This window comes from Cololabis saira, chromosome 3, assembly GCF_033807715.1.
Source record: "Cololabis saira isolate AMF1-May2022 chromosome 3, fColSai1.1, whole genome shotgun sequence".
NCBI lineage: Eukaryota > Metazoa > Chordata > Actinopteri > Beloniformes > Belonidae > Cololabis > Cololabis saira.
The window spans coordinates 30,485,745-30,504,672 of record NC_084589.1 but is presented as its reverse complement, the minus strand read 5'-3'; the positions used below and the strand labels follow the sequence as shown (position 1 = coordinate 30,504,672).

The 18,928-nt window shown below is 41.1% G+C and overlaps 1 protein-coding gene across 4 annotated transcripts in view; it reads right to left on the bottom strand.

Moving 5' to 3' along the window:
• The window catches only part of arhgef1b (Rho guanine nucleotide exchange factor (GEF) 1b), a 47,772-nt gene extending 29,449 nt beyond the window's left edge, over positions 1 to 18,323 (bottom strand). For 2 of the 4 annotated variants that reach the window (XM_061717193.1, XM_061717195.1), the window contains exon 1: positions 18,033 to 18,320. The gene's annotated coding sequence lies outside the window, so the exon portion shown is untranslated. Of the gene's footprint in view, positions 1 to 18,032 lie in introns of all 4 variants that reach the window. The other 2 variants (XM_061717194.1, XM_061717196.1) reach the window with 2 other exon arrangements.
• Positions 18,324 to 18,928: the final 605 nt, after the last annotated feature.

The window sequence follows — 18,928 nt, the reverse complement described above, 5'->3', positions numbered from 1 at the left end:
CAACATTTATAGGAAAAAGTACGCGTGCACACGAACAAAAATTGGCCCAATACTTGAATACAGTATGTGCACAATGGTGGTGGTGTGATAAATGCTTCGGGGTCAAGGTGAGGTCTTGTACATGGACATAGCGAAACAAAGCTGGTAGGATGGTGGATCGAGTGAAACTGGAAGACAGACAGAGAGACTGTGTTCATTCATGGCCGTATCCCGTGGGGTTGAGAAAGCCCAGTGTTGGAGCAACATGCGTGGGAGGGGTTGGCCAAACAGAGAGACGCAGGCCAGTCAGGGCCATGGGTGCACATCTGCATAGTCATAAACAAACATAACCACACACAAACAGAGACACCCTCCTCTCTCTCTCACACCGACACACACACCAAACCAGCAATACTTTACCAATTTACTTTACCAACGGCTAACGAAAAGGTCTACACCTGCTATTTACTTATAAGTTCACATTAGTTTCTATTTTAATCTTTTAATAGTTTAATAGTAGAAAAGGACAAAAAAGAAATGGCCCCTTTAAGTAGCTCGAGCACAGTGTAATATCAATAGGCTTGTTTTGCATGATAAGCCGTCTAAATAGTTTAAACAACAATGCAAACATGATTAAAGCACTGATCTGGTTTTAGATCTACATTCTCATGAAGAGTGTGGTGTCTGTGGCTTAAAAAAACCCCAAATCACTTAAATGGTTAATCATTTCTGTTAATGGCTCATTGATTAGTGAAATCACTGACTGCATCACAGCTCTCAAAGTGGTAACACCGACAGTGAACGATTTCTATTCGGTCCTAAATTAACTGTCAACTTTTAATTAAAATGCAAAGGAGAGATATGTTTTGACAACCTTGAGGAAAGCTGACTCCTGCTTCTGTGCTGCACGTTTCAGCATTTCAGTCTCCTCATTACAGGAGATGAAGAAGCCAACACTTTGTTATTGTTATGTCTGTCAATTTTTGAGCATTGGTAAGATGTGTACATACTCAGTTTCCTACAGAAACCACAATTGGCTTCCCCCCTGCCTCTCCCAATTTGTCTCTCGGAGAAGGTCAGCTCCCCTTGAGGTTTGAGGGACATGACCAGAGTGGAGCTCCCTCTGCTCTAACTAGAGGGAGCCAGCTGGTGCATTCCAGCATATGGCACAGTTCAGGCAACAGATGGAGACAGTCTGACTTTCAGAAGTAAGTGGGGCTCATTCCCCTCAGCTCCATGACGAGCTTGCATGAAGCGCCACCCTGTGAGGGCCGTTCCTGGCTCTTGCAGCCTTGCTTGAGGAGGAGACGGAGGCACACGAGTGTTTGAACAGGCTGCCCCCAGAAGTGAAGAGATCCTCTCTGGTGCTCCTGAGTCGGCAGCTGCCCCGTGCCCCTCCCTCACATCACATTCCAGTACTAAGTAAGTGTCAGGTGGCATCAATCTAATGATAGCCATCAAGCGTACGTGCCTTTGTGTGTGTGTGTGAGTTAAGACTGTGCACGTATGTGGGAGGGGGCAATTCCTGATTGGAGGGAGGTGTTGGTGCATGTGTGTTCCTTGACAACTGATGATTACGCGAGCATTCCTTCTCCATCTCTGACCATGCGGAGGTCTGGCACTACATACGCAAACAACAATTAGCACCTGCTTCTACATGGAGACGAAGAAGCAACACAGCTTAGCAGCTAACATTTCCACCAGGTCAGCGCAGTCCAACAATAACCCAGTCATTGTTCCATCAGCTCCTCGGGGCCTGCATCCACTGTGCAACTGTTAGAACAACTAACTGTTTAGGTGAAACCCCTCTGAGCAGGAGAGGAGGAAGAGTCAGAGTCTGGGATCTTCAGCGGTTACATTCCAACATAAAAGTCTTACACCTGCCAGTCCTTCATGATTGACACTGCCATTACACACCACAATACCAAAGACAGCTGTCAGGTGGTGTGTGTTGGTGAGGTGGTAATATTTCTCTAAAGCATCCGTACACCTGTAATGCCAAGCCAGAAAATGGAGTACAGAGGGGGGCAGGGCTCCAGACTAACTTTTTTCACTAGGAGCACAGTAGCCCCTAACTGAAAATTTTTAGGGGCACAATCAGAAATTTTAGGAGCGCACATTGTTTATCGACACGCTAACCAAATTTTTACATTTCTACTACATTTCAGTGTATTAGTAATACGCATTTCATAATAGATTAATGAATTACCACAATGTGCTGTTTCAAATGCAGTGTTACATTTTATTGTGCACTTTTAAAGATGCCGCAACATAAAGTAAACTGACAGCACCATTGCTGTCATTATATATATAAAAAAAACATACATTCACATGATAAAAAAAGTGCTTGGTAACAAAGTGCTTAGTAACCTTTCAGCCATGAATGTAACTGTTAAACACAGTACTTAACAAATGTACAAATATTGGGGGTACTGGCCAATAACATTTCCCTACTTGTGTCTTTACTAAAACCCTGAACTTACACCAGTTGACCAAATTCACTGCCTTCACTCAAATAACTAAGGATCTTACCAAGAAATATTCTTATTTCTAACCTAAAAATGCCATTACACCTGATAACACACATCACTTAAAAGGTTAGGTGTTTTTCCCACGTGTTAAAATTTAACTTTCATTTGTGTCAAGCAAATTTTAAGTTCTAGTTACGTTTTAAGTTAGAGTTTTGGCAGTGTTCAAAATAAAATTATGAGACCTGCTGTATTGGAGCACATTTTCTTTTAGTTAAAACTGTAGCGGGGACAGATGTTTAGAGAAACCTATGTATGTACCGGGTGAAGGCTGATTTATGGTTCCGCGTTACAACAACGCAGAGCCTACACCGTAGGCTACGGCGTAGGGTCTGCGTCGATTTAAGGCGGAACCATAATTCAGGCTTTAGGGGAGCATATCGGAGAACAACCAGAAGAATATAGAGTGGATTAAAAATAAAAGTTAAGCACTGAGCTACATGTGTCTCCCGTCTGGGCCATTGCAGACTCATTGCCTGAGCATGATGTTCCTAAAACCAAACATACCCGCCGTCTCTTTCTTCTAACTTTATGTGCACGGCGCAGCGCGTTGTGTCGCATTAAATGTGGTCCGGGCGTAATACCAGCTGGTGAAATTAAACGAAAAAAATAAATAAATAAATAGATCCCCCGACTCATTCCCTTTCACACTCATTGGCCTGCAAATATGGGGGTTCATTGACGCACCCCTTCCACGTTTAAAGTGTAAAAAAAAAAAAAAAAAAAAAACACTGGCAAATTTACTGGTCGCACGTGTGCGAGTGGACATGAAATTCAGTCGCACATACTCAAATTTTGGTCGCAAAATGCGAGCATTTGGTCGCAGTCTGGAGCCCTGGGGGGCATCAGTACTTGTGAGTATTTACATTTTTTTCAATCAAGAAAGAAAAAAAAAAAAGAGTTGGACTGAGCTAGCTATCTAGCATTAGCTTTAAGTCAGTAATCTGGAATTATTTTACACCCGAGTAACCCACAAAGCTGCGACACATTCATTACACAAAGCTGCAGTTTCCAGATAAATGTAACACCAGCAAACGCTATTAAGCTTTTAAGAAGCAATCACATGCATGAACACAAGGAGTTTATTAAGCAAAAGGGGAAGACAGTCAAACAATGACCATAATAACAACAATGATCATACACGGAACTAAATCTGATCAGCAGCCCCCCAGAGCTCAGATAAAGGACACGGTATTTGAAAGGGGGAAAAAAGCAGCATCTCAAACTCGAATTTGACTACTAAAGAAAAATGGGTTTCAACTATTTTAAAACTCGTTACATAAAAACCTACAATTCCATTTATTAACAGCAATGCAGAATCTTTGACTATCAGCCGAGAAAAAAATTAAAAATAGATATTCTCTGGATACTCTAGTGTCCTGAATCTGTGTGTACAATCCTTTTATAAACTGAGAAGGCCAACATTACAAATCTCCCAAATTTAGCACTGAAATCTTGGCTGATGCTTCACAACGCTGTGTTTATCATCTCTACAATGTCTTTCATTGTCCTAAAACAAAAGCTTGTCCTGACACCTGGTTTGTGATCTGGATAAGTTAATTACTCCCCTCTGCAGACTGACATCATTTCTGCCCAATGGACCAGTGATGTGCAGCGTAGCGATCATCAATTTCTTGAGCCTTCCTCGTCAACATTTTAATTGTGCATGAAAACATGTGGAATAATTGTTGTTCATCATCCATGTGTACACAGATGAACGAAGATAAGAAAAGCCTATGAAGGAATCTGCAAATGAAAGAGCACTCAGTAAATTTCCTGTGGTGAAAACTAACTCTCAAAGCTTTGAATTATTCATCCACAATTACTCGGGGCACCTGGCCGCAGGATCCACTGAACAATCCTATGTTGTCCTTTTCTTGTTGCAGTCGGTCACAATAGGCCGTGTCCTGTCCTCTATATATGCCATGAGGGCAATGGCCAAAAATAGCCCAGCAGTTAATGACTGCAGCTTGCTGTGCTTGTACTGCTGTTTATCTGGCTGCCTCATCAGGCCACAGAGCCTCATTAACAGTGACTGGGGGATTCCTAGCAGCACTACTGTTCCACAGCCCTCCAGCAGTTCCTCCCTAAGGCGCCTGAAAGTAGACATGAAAAAAAGGGGGGGATATGATGGCAAATAAGAAGGCATACAGACAGGAAGTGGGTGTAATTTCCTCAGGAAGCTATCAGAGCCATTTCCTGTATGACCTATCAGATGAGAAGAGAGTGAGAGAAAGCGAGACAAAGAGAAAAAGACAAGAAAGACAGCAAGAACACGTGAAAAAAGTCAAGCCCGCAAGTGTTTCCGTAAGAAACAGACAGCAACGCAGCATCAAATAAACCTGTTCACATGGAAACAAGAAAAGGAAGTTACCACACAGTGTGAATAAAACCTAGAGACAAACAAATGAGGAACAGCGTGCATAAGAGTGTTCGAAGAGGACTGCGGCCTCAAAGTACAGGGCATTACGAGCATGTTTTGCAAACACGTTTTAGTGAGTCTTAAGATACCAGGCCCATGACACATTATGCCCCTTTTGCACTAGTCCTTACTCGGCCCGACTCGGCTCGTCACGCCTCTACCCGTTTTGTCCCCGTTTGTTTTTCCACAGCCAGGTGAGAAGCGGGCAGGTTGGGGTGAAGCTGCTGTGACGTACTCGATTGCACAAGCGCTTTGTTCATGTCGGCGCTGATCAGAAATCAGCTGGAGCCGCGAGCGGCTGAGAAGAAAACAGCCCGTCTACATCCCTTTTTTAATTCTCTCCTCAGCCACCAGGTTTATGAACATCTGCACCTCAGAGTTGGATCACCAAACAGACGTTTTGCGCTTTATTATAAAATCGCTGCGAGTCGCGCTGACTCCCGCTTCCTGATTCAAACGTTTGACGGCCCAATCAGTGGCGCGGAGGGTGGTGACGTCAGAAATAGTCCCGGCTCAGCCCGGATAGAACCTCGCCAGAATGGTTACAGAAATAGTATCGGCTTGGAGCGGCTCTGCCCGTCTCACCCCCTAGTGCAAAAGCGCAAGACGGGGCCGTGGCGGGTAGAACCGAGCTGAGGCGGGACTAGTGGAAAAGGGCCTTTAGATGTTTTACATCTTTGAAGAAGTCTATGTACATAGATTAATATTCTCAGAGAAGTCTATAAATCCTGTAAGGGAAATCCCATAAATTATTACTCTCAAATAAGAGAACTAAAAAAATAGCAATCAAGATACAATGCTTTATATACAAGATAAAACAAAACAAACACATGACATTGCATATCTGTGAGTGATGAGGAGCAGAAATCTGCAAGCATGACAATCAAGTGTGAGTAGGAAACCTATTTTGTAAGAACATGATAAATAGAGCTGGGTATCATCACTGACCTCCCGATACGATACGATTCCGATACACTAGGTCCCAAGACGATACGATTTCCGATACGATTCGATACGATATCGATATTCTGGTTACAATAAGGGAATAACATGATCCTTCCACGCGCCACGTCCGGCCAGAGAAACCCCACCCTGCCTGGTGAAAAGAAGCAGCCTGCTCACTCCTCAAGTAAGGAGGAGACTTGAGCTCAGTGCAGGGCCTCCCGGGGTTGGTAGATGGAGCAATGCCCAGGACTTACTTAGGTAGGAGCACTGGGTGATAAAATGGGGGAAAAAATCGGGATACATTTTTTTTTTTTTTTTTTTTTTTTTAATATTGATACTTGTATGTGTATGTATCGATAATCGTTCCTACACATGCATGTCGATAAAATATCGATATATCGATATTTTTAACCCACCCATAATGATAAACAAAACACGCTTGTGGAGGTGTGCCATTTCTGAGGACCTCTGAAAAACAGCTGTTAATGCTCATCAGGCTGGGAAAGGTTACAATATCACCTCTAGAAGAGTTTCACCTACCAATCAAAAGTCAGAATGTTCACAGAAATATTCAAATGCTATTAAGTCTACGGATGCATCGATAATAATACTAATATGGGATATAGGCTTGATAATCTCTGATTGGGTGTCAGATAATCAGCCATATTGAGTATCAGAGAAAGTTATTGATCCCTCAAGCATATCTAATTAACCGACTTTCACTATTAATTAGCCATACATTTTTATCCAATCGTCTTCTACCTTACAATAATTGGCTAAATTTATTTCTTGCTACTGTGTTTAAAAAAACAACAACAATTGTCCAACCAGTATATGTATACATATGAAATAACATGTTTGTTTTACAAAAGGTAGGAAATTAATGATTACGTCATTGTATTATTCTACACATCATTAGTGTTGGATCAGTATCAGGTAGTGGCCAATGTGCAAAGTCCGCTATTAGAATTGGGGCTAAAAAAAGTAAGATCGGTGCAAATCATAACCCTCCCAAGTAGCCATTCACTAAATAAAGTTGACATGACTCTAGAGAAGCAGGTAAAGGTCACAAGGAACTATTGAGTTACTTTCACAGACTGAATAATATTATAAAAAAAAGAAACAAGAAGAATCAATATTTATGAGTTCTTCACAGCACTAACAAACAAGCATGTGTGTGGCACAGCTGCAATGAGCAAACCACTGTAGTCCGAGAGGAACATTGGTGCTTGGCTGCAGGATAATGCGGACCATACAGATGAACTGGAAAACTGCTGCTGGAAAAATATTTTGTGCTTTGAACACAAAACATACTACTTACTTTAGTTCAAAAGTAAGTTTACTTTAGTTCAAATGAGAGGAATAACATTCCGAAAAAGGAAAAAATAATAAAATAGCATCCCTGCACATGAACATGTAAACCTGTGTGGTGGCAGTATCATGGTTTGGGCCTTTTATACTGCACCAGGGCTAGGAAGGCTTGCAGTCACTGATAGAACGATGAACTCTGACATCTATGATTTCTAAAGTAATAGAGAAGTTAAAGGGGTTTAGCACAGAGCAGCCAAAAATTTACTTGAGAATTCCAAATCATAAAAAGTATTGATCTTAATCCAAATGAAATGCTGTTAAGTGTTTCCACATTGCAAGCTAACCTGCACAAGGGAATGGAATAAAAATGTGTAGGACTGATCAAAATCTACTAGTTGGCAGTTATTACTGCACAATAACGGTCACAGCAGAAGTTGAAGGCAATGAACAATGTGCTTTGTTCTCAAAAACTTTAGTAGTTCAATTATAATCATGAAAAAAGTTCAATATTTGGTTACAAACACCCAACATCGTTTTAAGCCATACTTATCCATAACCTTCTAAATAGCAACACAAACTTAAATCTTCTTTGTATATGTAACCTTGCTATTAACTAACATCAGAAAACTCATTTAACCTGTTTTTGGAAACTTGAGTCACTGGCTCGTTGGGCCTATTGCACTGTTAAAACCTGACTGAGGCAATAGTTTCTAAAATATAATGAGAAAATGAAAGAAAGAGGCCCAGTAAGGAGAGGGGTGGAGGAGGGGAGGCACTGTGGAAAAGAACTTAAAAGAGGGGACACTGTTCGACAGGAAATGAACAACAAGGCAGCAACAGTGGAAAGACTGAAAAAAAGAAGGCTGGCACTAGAAACATACATGTACGTACAAGACTCTTGCACGCATCTCGGTGCCCAGAACCTGTGTTGGAATATAGACCCACACTTCAGAGCTTACAAATTACACATCTGAATCCAAAATTCAATAAAGCATAACTGAGCACACACCCTAGATTTGTCCAACCTTGTTGAAACAGCTCTGGCTGCTGATGGCAGAGTTGACGGTGTTTGTATATCGGTGTAAAAGCACTCGAATGCCACTCTGAATATGGAGAATTTGTGGTGCGCATATGGACATATATTGAACATGGAGTCTGGAAATTACGAGGAAATGTGCAAAAGACTCAGCAAAGCATAAATGTACAGGTACTCAGTCGATTAATGTATGGAAAATAGACCGATGTTGATTCTTCATCCATATCATTTAAGGAAAGTCAAGACTTTCCAGCCTTTACTGCATTACACTGATGACGTTCCTTAAAATACTTCTTACACAAGCATCTCAATTTCCTGAAAGTACAACATTATTTCTAGATTACCCTTTAAAGCAATTCGCCTGAACAGATTAGGCTCCCAGACAACAAAAGCATCTTAAATTATTCGACAAACATCCACTTGATTAAAGACTCAGCTCTCAGAGATAACATGTTTCAAGATAACGTGGCCTAATGTGACTGAATGTCTGCATGTTAGTTCAGCATGATAAAAGGGACACAGAACAGTGGTCTGAGCATTACAGGGGTGCAAAGTTATCAGAAAAATCTTGTCACTAGTCTGACAGTAAGCAAACAACACAGGAGAGGGTGCAGAGGGAGATACTGGAGATAGTGCAGCACAGCTGAGTGCATGCACAAGGGAAGTTATGCGTGTGACGGAAGGAGTGGTTCATCTGCACTGAATGTGTAAGAATAGGAGAATATGCCCCGTCAGACATATTTCCTGATAGTTACCACATCCCCATCACCCTGCCATTCATTTTTAGAAGTTACAGCACTCCAAATATGACTCCCTTTCTTCTTGGTTCACCTTCATCACCTCTAACTCCAACTTTAAATAAAGCAGCTCCTTGTACCTCTGCCCCAAGACAGCTGGTGCATTCATGGCTAGCAGACAAGAGCCAATTATGTAATTTAACAACCATTACGTAGCGGCTAAAATAAGCTTACAGCCAACAGCGCCAGGAAAACACAAGGAGGGTTTTTTTTTTTTTTATTCATTGCTTCACAGGATCCTACCTTACATGTCCTTTAGATCTGCTTCAAAAGGAAACACGCTCTTGCAACATTGTTGTTTTACTGCAACAACCTTATCTTGATTTTACTTGGATGCAGCTTCAGCAGAGAATCAATGACCTTTTGTTCTCATGATTTCAGTCAAGAAAATGTTTTTAATGATACTGAAATCTCAGCCCAAACCTCCCCAGCGTCTGCTAACATTTTAAAGATGTAAACATGGTTCTCCATATAACAAGCAACAATCTCCTACTGTCTTCGTGGATGCATATTCACGAAGGCCTAACAAACCTTGGCTTCATAGCCTGTCCTAACAGCAAAAGTAAACTGCATTCTCTAACTCTAACAAATTACTATCCCCCCAATTCCCTCTCTTCCCTACATAGAGGCCAATGGCCTCATGGAAACAGTTGATAGGCCAGGACAAATTGACTGGCATGGATTGGCAGTTCAGAGTGAACCTCCAGCTTGGCCTAACTGCTTCCATGTGTAGGTGTGTGTGTGTGTGTGTGTGTGTGTGTGTGTGTGTGTGTGTGTGTGTGTGTGTGTGTGTGTGTGTGTGTGTGTGTGTACGTGTGTGTGTGTGTGTGTAATTGCTAAGAACAAAATGTAAAAATCTCTGATTAGCATTTTTAGGCAAACAAACCTGACTCATTCATGAGTTCATTAAATGAATCAGTGTTTTCAGTAAGATTATAATGATTCCTAAGAAATATGAGATACCAGGGATCATGTTGAATATTTCTGGAAGGAGTTTTAGCATGCCCAGAATCACATCTTCTGAGGCCAACAATGCCAAAAATGCCTCTGTACTTGCACACAGGTGCACCTTGTTTCAGGATGCTGCAAGCCTCATGCCAATGATGCAAAATCCAGACATGTAACATTCTTCTCCGTCAGGACATATCAATAAAGCCCCCAGTGACCCAGTCTATTTCCCTAATCTGTATTGACTACAATCAGTGTCAGACCTCAACTTATCTGTATATGTAGATAAGTACTGTATATATACACACACACTTATCTATATCTACACTGCAGTTTTGACTTCAGTTTTGATTTGCCATTGCTTAAAATAACAACATGACAATTCTGTTGACTACCAAAAGCCATCAACTTCAAGATAAAAGTGTATTTTGCTTATTAACCAACACACTTCCATAAAACTAAAGGACAGTTTAAATAAAAAGTGTATACCTGAACCACAAAAGGATTTTGAAAGTCCAGAAATTCTGCTTAGTCAACCACACACGGTAGTTTCAGCCAACATTTAAGGCCACTGCAGGTCACATTGTGCCAGGAATCTCTCTGAACATGTCTACAATAAACTAAAGTCCCAAAATGGTAATACCTGCTGATTCATAGAAGGCTTTACGGCGAGAAGAGCAAATGTCAAATTAACTTAAGAGCTGACAGAGTGAAAAATGACTGGACCGTTTTCTTCAGTGGGTTCTAACACGTCCGCTAGTTCGGTACTGACATGGGAGCTGCAAATCCTTCACTATTTCTTTCCGGGCTATGTCTGTCTTGGCTTGGTTACTTTAGGAGCTGGAGGAGACATTATATAGACAAAGCTTCTGCTGTCACAACTAATCAAGATTTACCTTTTTGTTTGAATCCCACAAGTTATGTTTTATTTCTTTGGCTTCCATCTCCACTGCACCAGTGTCACATTGACCGAAGTGTCATTCCATTCTATTCTCCTATTGGTTGCTCAGTAGATAGTGTTGAAGCAATCCCACAGAAGTTGATCATCCTCAGTCGGAAATTTATTCCTGGCTATATTTAGGTGGGGTACCTTTCAATTTCCTTACACACTACGAATGTCAGTAATATACAGTATATGGTCAATAAGATGAGCGCTTACTGTCCCGGCTTCTTAAGATCGTGCAGCCCCTAAGGGTGCTAAAGTTACATCTGCACCATACATTAGTCTGTAAACTTAAAGGAGTAAATTGGTGACAGCCTTGTGTTTAGTCCATAGAAATTTGAGCTACTCAAAATAACAGTGGAAATGTTGACTTGCAGTGGAACTGTAAAGTGTTAGGATGATGCATATATGCAGAGCAAGACATTTATTACAATGTGACAAATACAAGATTCCTTGTTTGCGAAGGCCAGGCAGCCAACAGTCAGCACACTGTTTCCACACACTCACTTGACTGAAGGACCTTTCACCCCACCAACCACCCTCCCCATCTTTCACTCCTCAAGAGTAAACATCGTCTTAGGAGTCTAGCCTTGTTTCTTTCTTTTTTTTTTTCCTCCCTTCCCTCGAACCCTCAAATGAAAGAGCTCATTATCCATTTCTTCTCGCTCGCACACTCTCCATCACATCAGCTAACCAGCCGTCCCTCCGACTCAAATTTGCACAGAAGGAAGGAGCTCTTTCCATTTCTACCTTTTTTTTTCTTCAGGGTTAAATTTCCAGAAAAATCCCTTCATTATAAAGTGAGGAAGCTCATTCAGATTGAGCTACATTCACTTTGGACCATGAAGAGGTCATTATATTTTATGCGGTGGGAAGTGATCACTGCAAAACACCACACCCACCCAAACCCACACATGCAGCGAGGAGAGCAGGAAGCCTTATCTACTCCGACAGCTGAGTCTGAGTAGCACCAGAGAGATGACAGAGACTGGCAGGTGAATGCACCGAGTTGCCTGCTTGAGCTTCTTTACCTTAAAAAACACTGTCATACTGTCCTGCGAATGAGATATACGACTGCTGAATTATTTAGTTTTGCAGTGATTGTATGAAATATAGACAAAAAACAAAACAGTCCTTTAAATTTAAAAAAAAAAAAGAAAAAACTTTGTCAAAGAACAGGGTAAAACAGAACTGATGAGGTTTCTGATGGCCCAAGAGATCTTCAATTTCCAAAGTTCAATATGGGTTTTTCAGCCAATGAAAGCAGGGTGGAAGATTGCCAACGTCATTTAGTTTTGTCTTCACATCTACTAAAAATACATCCACAGTGGCAATGCAAGACAAAGGAGACACAAAACTGCTGAACTTGAATGAAATGTTAATTAAATGCATTTGATCTGCTGAAACTGCCCTATTCTGCACTCCTATGCTCTATTCAAAATACTCCCATATGCTGAATTTTACAGCAGCTGAATCGCCAATAAATCCACACTCATTTGTGTTTTTCTGTTATCAGAACTGGTCTTCGTTTTAAATATAGAGTAAGCAGCAACCTATTTAAGACGTCACGTTAGCTTGTAGTCACTGGCCAGTTTCATGCATATGCAGAGATTTTCGGCAGAACGTGAACAATTTGTTCCAGACTTTTTCCACAGTCGCCTTTTACCCTCGCACTTCACAGCAGTGAGTTACGGAGTCGTATCTGAATAGAGCGCACAGGACATAGGACATATTGCTAAAAAAGTAGAGTGTGGAAATCACTGTTTCATTTCCAGCACGTTGCATGGTGGGTAACGCACATCAATGGATGTCTTTGTGTTAATATCAATACCATATGCACTGAATGTATTCATAAGTAAGTGGAAAGCAATACACAGTTCAACAGGGAAAAAAGATGCAGCAACTCTTACCCTGCACACTCACTTCATATCATGCTCCAGAATAGTTTTTCCTGCAGAGTTTTTTTCACACGAGTGCACGTGTTAGTGTTCTGCACAGCCACCAAGCAGGTCCTGACACTCATGGCTGGATGAGTCTCCATAACTGAAAGGAACTGTTTTGTTCTTTATGTGTGTAGAGTGAACAAAGATGCCAACTTGCCGAAAGGGAAATTGAGTTGAAGTTGTTGGCGAGTATGCAGTTCATCATCTTTGCTGCCATACACACACAGTGAGGAGCCACAGACAGAATCACATTTTTACAGAAAAATACTCTCTTATACAACATCAAACTCTATTGATACAAACAGGATTGTCTCATTAAAAAAAATATATATATAAACACAAATTAAAAAGTCAGTACGAAGCCCAGACACAGACAGCAGTAACAATGACCATGCTGGCTGCACAGTAAATGTGTCTACATTTATTTATTGTTTATGCACGTTAAGAGATAATCACAGGCGGATTCTATCTCAAAGTGACAAATAATCAGCCTGAGGAATCAGGATATGCCGACCAGTTCATCACAACATTCTTTTCTCAAAGGATGACCTACCAATTTTACATATGTAGGTCAGTTTACTTTGTAAGGCAACTCGCTACGCAGTCTGTAAACATAGGGAAGTCTTCTGTAACTCTAGAGGGAACCTTTGACAATCTAACGGGAAGACGATAAAAATAGTTCATCAGAACCTCGACGAGTGTAATGCAATGCTTCATTGGTGTTCAGTTTGAATTATGATCAAGTCACTCCATCATGCATGGCCATTATTTTAGATAAAATCAGTTTACTGTGCAGAGACTGAGCTGATCTACTGGATAATGTTACAAATCATTTAATATGGAAGGCTGCAGCATATTCTCTGTACTAAATGCAAGCTTCCAAAACTTCCAAAAACGTCCTCCAAGTTAATGGGCTCTCCTTTGTCACTTGGCCTAAAATCAAAGTACCTACAGCAGTGCTCTTGCATTTGGCTTTGAAATTAAATCCACTACTTTTATGACAATAGGGGCTTATCAAAAGACGGCCAGTAAAAAGGTTCATCGCCTAAAGATAAGCAGGTGGTGCCATTCAATTACAGCACAAGAAAAGAGCACAAAGAGTGGGAAGAAACACGACTCCCCTGCATTTAGAGACTGGAATCAATTCTATACATGATACAAAATGGTTACAGTCACCTCAAATAATTGTGTTCAAGATGATCTGATTACTACGACAAACCATCTCTGGAGTTTTAAAGCAGTTTATAAAACATCTTCACATCCTAGCAGCCCCTGAGAGACCCTGATATTAGAGCACTTAGACTTGTCAGTGTGTTAAAACTACTGTTTTGTCCTTTCAAGGTGCTCTATCTCGTGCACAAAAAGACATTTCTGAAGTGAATTTGACATAAAAAAAATGCTTGAAACTATTCTTTTAAAAAGAACAGTTTTAAGTATTTTTACAGACTACTTTGAGTTGGCTATTAATAACACAATATCTTCTACAAATCACGGTACATCCTTACACTGGAGGAAACAAAAAACATGCAAATTGAAATAATCTACCATGACAAAATTTGTAACATCTCTGCTCTGAACCCAATCCCTCCAAACATGCAGTGGTACATTACAATGCGCTGTACTACTGTAAGCAGAGTTTTAATTAGTTATAATAAGCTACAGTTTCGTTGCAGGCACAGCAAAGCATGACTACCTGTCTGCACCCCCTGCACACTTATTTTTAACTTCAGGCCACCTCACCCACTGCGATCATTCAGGAGGAATCAGTAGATCTCACTGCTGACCCGCAGAGAAAAGAAAAGCAGCTCGGCCCGCTCTGTCTCTAATTATCTGCTGCCTGTTCGTCAAACATACTGCAGCCAGAGAAGAATACCTGCGATTTCTTTGAAGTCCATGCCTGACTACAGTAAATCATTAGTTTGCTAGCAACACAGCTCTAGGCCCTTAGGACAACCCCTCTGGCTGTTCAACTGTTGGTGCCATTGCCTGTTATTCCAGCCCCTGGACACCTCTCATTGAGGTTGACAACTTTGAGGCCTCACCGCTACCCTGGTTTATCATCTTACCCCCCTAACAGGCAGTGGATGTGGGTGAGTTAATGTTGGCGTACAACAATAGAGAAGCAGGGAGGGAGACAGCGGCACAGAAACTCAGACTAAATAGCCAACATTCCTTTAAAAGGAAGAGAAGGTAGCCTTTGGGCTCCAGACAAGACTGCACTTGCAAAATGTGCAGAGCGAAAGACACGACAAGTGCAGTGCTCCCTTAGTCTAACAGAGCGTAACAGGAAGTGGCAAGGCCTGCTTCACATGAGGCCTCTGGGGTGCAGCGCCTGGGTGGGAACACGTCACAGTCTCCGAAACCGCCAGCTGCAACGCCCTTTACACACCTCGTCTCATAAAGGGCAAATTTAGGAGTTATTAACAGTCAATCACATGTGTATGTTTGTATTACTGAAGCTCGAGTTCGTTGATATAACCCCAGAGGTGTTAAAGTAAAAAAAAAAAAGACATATTTGAGGAACTGGCCTATTGAGGACAACCTTCTTTGAGCTCTAATTTAAAAAAAAACTTCATATCACACTGAAATGTTCAAGCACAGCTGTTCCAGTGCCATTTCTTTTAATCAATAATGGCAGGAAGAAGATGAAGCAGCACTAGATGTAGTAATTACAATTTCCTGTGAACCCAGGAAACTCCCAGCAATTCAGCAAATGCGATGTCCTCCTTTCATAAGGCTAAATCATTGATAATCAATGATACCCAGACACTACTTATTGACCACTGTCTGAATTGAAGCCACAACTCTTTACCATCTGATCTGATGAGTGATTGGTCTACAAAGGGGAAGCGGGGAAGGACTCTCCACTTGAAGCTTCCTTTCATGTTGTGCAAAACCTTTGGTGACAAATAAGGGAAAGCGAGGGTTAGATCTGACCAAGGTTTGGTACGTCCCTGTGATTGCAGAGCTGCAGATCTCTTACGATTGTCTTTCAATAACATGGGCTGGGCCGGATTATCCATATACTGAATCGGGCAAGCGCCCAGGGGCACCAGCCAATGAGGGGGCACCAAATCAAATGACTAACTGGACCATATATGTCATATTTTGTTATGTTCTCTATATATTTGCTGGAAGAGAAGCAAACAGGTACAGCAGTAACCAATGATATAATAAAAATACATGAAAATAATAATAATAATAATAATAATAATAATAATAATAATAATAATAATAATAAAATAAAATAAATTGCATTTGAGTGAGTGCCTCATTGCTATTTTATTAATGTGCTGTTCCCTGCCTTCACATCAGCTCATTCAGTAGGCCTGTTTGATTGTTAGTCATATGCTGTAATAGTTTTGCATGTAGTCCTCAGACAGGCCATATATGATGGAAATGATGACAGTTAACATGTGGTGTTACATTGGCATGCGAGTTGCATTCTGATTCTGACTACATCAGTGTAGTTTGGCGTTTGTAGACTCATGTCTATCTTGGGTGTTACTCTTTGGTTGCTTGTCTTATATTTATTTGTAGTACGAGTGTTGAGAATGTACTTCAGCAATACGTTCATGTAAATCTATAGTCTTTATAACCATAGTACATTTCCCTTTTTTTAACCCTTTTTTTCCCCCTGATTTAATCCGGGTCTGAACATGGGGGTGGCATAGAAAGTTAGAGACAAAAAGAAGAAATAAACAAAAAGAAGGTCAAGTATGATCACTGTGTTTTTCACCAACCAGTGCACATACGTCATCACAGGTACAGGATGAGTTCACTGTTGATTCAAACAATCGGCAAAAGATAACAGGCCAAAGTCCTGGTGATGAAACTGAACTTGGCTCGTGTCTCAGTTCAAATCAACACACATCATCCAGACTCAACACAAAAGTGTCAAAATTGTCCGAAATTCTCACTTCAAACTGGTTACAGTCCAAACACCAGCCGGCAGCATGTTTTGGGCCGGATCTGGCCCAAATGTGCGTGTCGGTGCCGGATATCTCAGCCTCGATCCTTCAGCCGGGCGCCTGGGTAGGTACATTTCAGAGAGTGAAGGCTGATTTATGGTTCCGCGTTACACCAACGCAGAGCTACGCGGAGACGCACACCGTACACCGCTTGGTGCGCGTCGCCGCGTACCATACGCCGTCGGTTACGCCGTAACCATACGGCGTAGGCTCTGCGTCGATTTAACGCGGAACCATAATTCAGGCTTTATTGCTGCGTTCCTCGGAAGTCGGAACTCGGAACTGGGAATGACGTCACAGCCGAGTTATCAGCGTTCCAGTTACAAAGTAGGAAAACAAGTTTGTAGTTCGCATATACCACATGAAAAATGTAAATTACACTATAGCAGCATATATATGCCGAACAATACTTGTATACGACTGATTTAGTGTGACCAAAACTAGAATGAAGTGCTACGAAGCTCTCTTCTACTGTTTACAACCGGGGCAGCCATCTCGGAATGTTAACTCGGGGGTGGTGAAGACTCTCCCACTTTCCCAGTGGGAAATCCCACTTCGAGGGGCGTTCCAGTTGAAAATTCCGACTGGGAACTGGGAAATCCCCACTTCCGAGGACAAATGGAACGCGGCATTACTCTACAAGGTCTCCAAACCATATTCTCCCCAGTGAGTGACTACTCATGACATAACTCAGCTCCCTTTGGGAATATTACACTGATTTTGTACTTTGGGATAAAAAAAAAAACGTAACAGCCCTGAATAAATAATCCCCGATGGTTTTTGGGTTTTTTTGCAGAAGAAAAACACGCAACTCTACCGCCTGAAGGAGTTGTATTACCCAACCATCTGCAACCTACATGGACCCTGACACGCAGTGCAAGTTGTTTAAAACACCCGACGTGTGTGAATGGTGCAGGAAACTAAAAAAAATTTAAATAAAATGTGAAATAAATGAGTTATCAAGTTGATATTGTGCATGGAGGACGAGATGCCGTGCAGCCAGCCAGCCAGCCGAGCACAGCATTCCTGTATGCGGACGCTGCGTCTGCTGCTGCCGGGGCTGCGAGGGAGGGAGGGAAGGGGGAGCTTTAAGCCATTACTGTCGTTAAAACAAATACCCGTGACAAATTTTAAACGACCAAACAAAGCCGTGAAAGTTCAAACTCCCTATAGCGGTCGTTGGAGCGGCGTTTAAATAAAGGTACTCACCCTTAAAATGAGAGAAAAAGACGGCCGGAGCGTCTAATAGGTTTCCTGTTCGAAAGTTGCCGTGTGTCAGTGGGAGAAAAAAAAAACACACACACACAGTACGCGGAAGTACACGTCTAGAAAAAAGAAAAAAGAAAAAAAAAAGGAAAGGAAAAAAGGGCTCAGTGTAAAGGAACACAAGGGGAAAAAAGTAGCAATGCCTTGTTTGAAAATGACAGCGCTCGGCGGCACATAAAAGCGTTTGTTGACGTGTGTTTTGAGAGTTAGGTGAAAAAGTAGTCCATCTGAGCGGCTTGTTTCCGCACGGTGCTACACGGTAAGCCGTCCCCGCTGAGCGCACTCAGGCCGCACGGATCACCCAAACACCTCTGTTTACCTCAACACGTGACTCATATTTCCCAAAGTTTCACTTAAGCAATGTAGGTAAATCAGGTCCATATTTCCCACGCTTCCCCTTTCTTGTTAGTTGCAGGTTCAAGTGTTATTTCTTACCAAAGTAGTCTTTAATTGGCTCAAAATACAACTAAGAGACACTCTGAAAACTAACAATTAAGTGTAATATCTATTCATAGATTTTTTTCTTGATTTACTATTAGATTAGATTAGATCAGATTAGATTGTCCTTTTTTCTCTCCCTCAATGGGGATATTCACTTTGTGCAGCAGCAGTACACTCATCAATACACACATGCAGGGAAAGGGTAAATATATATATATATATATATATATATATATATATATATATATATATATATATATATATGTATATGTTGTAATTCTATATTATATATATATATATATATATTTATATATATATATATATATATATATATATATATTATATATATATATATATATATATATATATATATATATATATATATATATATATATATA